Below are 2,906 nucleotides of genomic sequence, written 5' to 3'. Positions count from 1 at the left end.
ATATAGTAATTCATCCCCCATATAGTAAGTCCCCCATATAGTAATTCATTCCCCATATAGTAAGTCCTCCATATAGTAATTCATTCCCCATATAGTAAGTCCCCCCTATAGTAATTCATTCCCCAAGTCCCCCCTGTGTCAATTCACTTACCTTTGCTCCGCGCGTTCCTCTCGTATTCCCGCGCCGTTCTGGTCTTCAGGGAGGACTGTGAGAGGAGAAGAGTTCGTCACGCTGCCCCGCCTACATCCTGACAGCTGCAGAGTCCTGACGCCCGAGAGGAGGGAGGGGGCGGCCATCCGAGAGGGGGGGCGGCCATCCGAGAGGAGGGGAGGGGAGAGGAGGAGAGGAGGGAGGGGAGCGGGCGCCCGGCACACAGGAGAGCCGCATCTAAGTTTGTAAAGAGCCGCGGCTTGCCGACCACTGGCCTTGCGGGAGCCTAGCTCCGCGGGCCAGATTAAAAGGTCTGCCCCGCGGGCCGTAGTTTGCCCATTGCTGGTCTAGCCTGTAGAGGTCTGTGCATCCCTCCATGGATATACCTCCCCAGACCATCACTGACCCACCACCAATACGGTCATGCTGAATGATGTTACAGGCAGCAGAACGTTCTCCACTTAATGGCAGTCAGGGTGCCATTGTATAGCCTGTAGAGGTATGTGCGTCCCTCCATGGATAGGCCTCCCCAGACCATCACTGACCCACCACCAAGACGGTCATGCTGAACCATGTTACAAGCAGCAGAACATTCTCTACGGCTTCTCCAGACCCTTTCACGTCTGTCACATGTGCTCAGGGGGAACCTGCTCTCATCTGTGAAAAGCACAGGGTGCCAGTGGTGGACCTGCCAATTCTGGTGTTCAATGGCCAATGCCAATCCAGCTCTATGGTGCCAGGCAGTGAGCACAGGGCCCTCTAGAGGATGTCGGGCCCTCAGGCCACCCTCATGAAGTCTGTTTTTGATTGTTTGGTCAGAGACATTCACACCAGTGGCCTGCTGGAGGTCATTTTGTAGGGCTCTGGCAGGGCTTATCCTGTTCCTCCTTGCACAAAGGACCAGATACTGAACCTGCTGATGGGTTAAGTACCTTCTACGGCCCTGTCCAGCTCTCCTAGAGTACTGTAACCATCTGTCTCCTGGAATCTCCTCCATGCTCTTGAAACTGTGCTGGGAGACACAGCAAACCTTCTGGCAATGGTATGTATTGATGTGCCATCCTGGAGAAGTTGGGCTGCGTATGCAACCTCTGTAGTGTCCAGGTATGACCTCATGTTACTAGTAGTGACACTGAGCCTAGCCAAATGCAAAACTAGTGAAAAACAGTCAGAAAGGTGAATAGGGAAAAAAATGTCAGTGGCCTCCATTTCATTAACACCAAAGCAGCTGAAACTGATTAACAACCCCCTCTGCTACTTACCTGACCAGATCAATATCCCAGGAGTTTCAATGACTTGATGCTATACTCTGATTAAAAAGTGTTCCTTTAATTTTCTTGAGCACATATAAAATGCATATATATACACATATACAGTGAGGAACAGAAGTATTTGAATACCCTGCGATTTTGCAAGTTCTCCCACATAGAAATCATGGAGGGTCTGAAATTCACATTGTAGGTGCGTTCACACTCAGAGACAGAATTTAAAAAATAAATTCAGGAAATCCCATTGTATGATTTGTAAAGAATTTATTTGTCTTGCACTGCTGAACAGAAGTATTTGAACCCCTGAGAAGATCCGTGTTAATATTTGGTACAGAAGCCTTTGTCTGCAATTACAGAGGTCAGACGTTTCCTATAGTCCTTGACCAGGTTTGCATTGCAACAGGGATTTTGGCCGACTCCTCCACACAGATCTCCTCTAGATCTGTCAGGTTTCGGGGCTGTCGCTGAGCAACACGGAGTTTCAGCTCCCTCCAAAGATGTTCTATTGGATTTAGGTGTGGAGACTGGCTAGGCCACTCCAGAACCTTGATATGGTTCTTACGGAGCCACTCCTTGGTTCTCCTGGCTGTGTGCTTCGGGTCGTTGTCATGTTGGAAGATCCAGCCACGGCCCATCTTCAATGCTCTGACTGAGGGAAGGAGGTTGTTGCTCAAAATCTCACAATAAATGGCCCCATTCATCCTCTCCTTAATACAGTGCAGTCATCCTGTCCCCTTCGCAGAAAAGCACCCCCAAAGCATGATGTTACCACCCCCATGCTTCACAGTAGGGATGGTGTTCTTGGGATGCAACTCATCTTTCTTTTTCCTCCAAACACGACGAATGAAGTTTAGACCAAAAAGTTCTACTTTGGTCTCATCTGACCACATGACTTTCTCCCATGTCTCCTCTGGATCATCCAGATGGTCATTGGCAAACTTCAGACGGGCCTGGACATGTGATGACTTGAGCAGGGAAACCTTCAGACGGGCCTGGACATGTGATGACTGGAGCAGGGGAACCTTCCGTGCAATGCATGATTGAAAACCATGACGGCGTAGTGTTCTACCGACAGTGACCTTTGAAACTGTGGTCCCAGCTCTCTTCATGTCATTGACCAGCTCCTCCCTTGTAGTTCTGGGCTGATTCCTCACCTTTCTTATCAGTGATACCTCACGAGGTGAGATCTTGCATGGAGCCCCAGTCCGAGGGAGACTGACAGTCGTCTTTAGCCTCTTCCATTTTCTAACCATTGCTCCAACAGTTCATCTATTTTCACCAAGCTGCTTGGCAATTGCCCCGTAGCCCTTTCCAGCCTTGTGGAGGTCGACAATTTTGTCTCTGGTGTCTTTTGACAGCTCTTTAGTCTTGCCCATGGTAGTAGTTGGCGTCTGACTGACTGTGGGGTGGACAGATGTCTTTAAAGAGCTCAGATAGGTGCTACTAAGTTAGATGAATGAGTGGAGTAGAGGTGGACTTTTTAAAGG

Source organism: Staurois parvus, unplaced genomic scaffold (assembly GCF_062004578.1).
Source record: "Staurois parvus isolate SC_StPar_1 unplaced genomic scaffold, SC_StPar_1.0 ptg000523l, whole genome shotgun sequence".
Taxonomy (NCBI): Eukaryota; Metazoa; Chordata; class Amphibia; order Anura; family Ranidae; genus Staurois; species Staurois parvus.
This window is presented reverse-complemented; position numbering follows the sequence as displayed.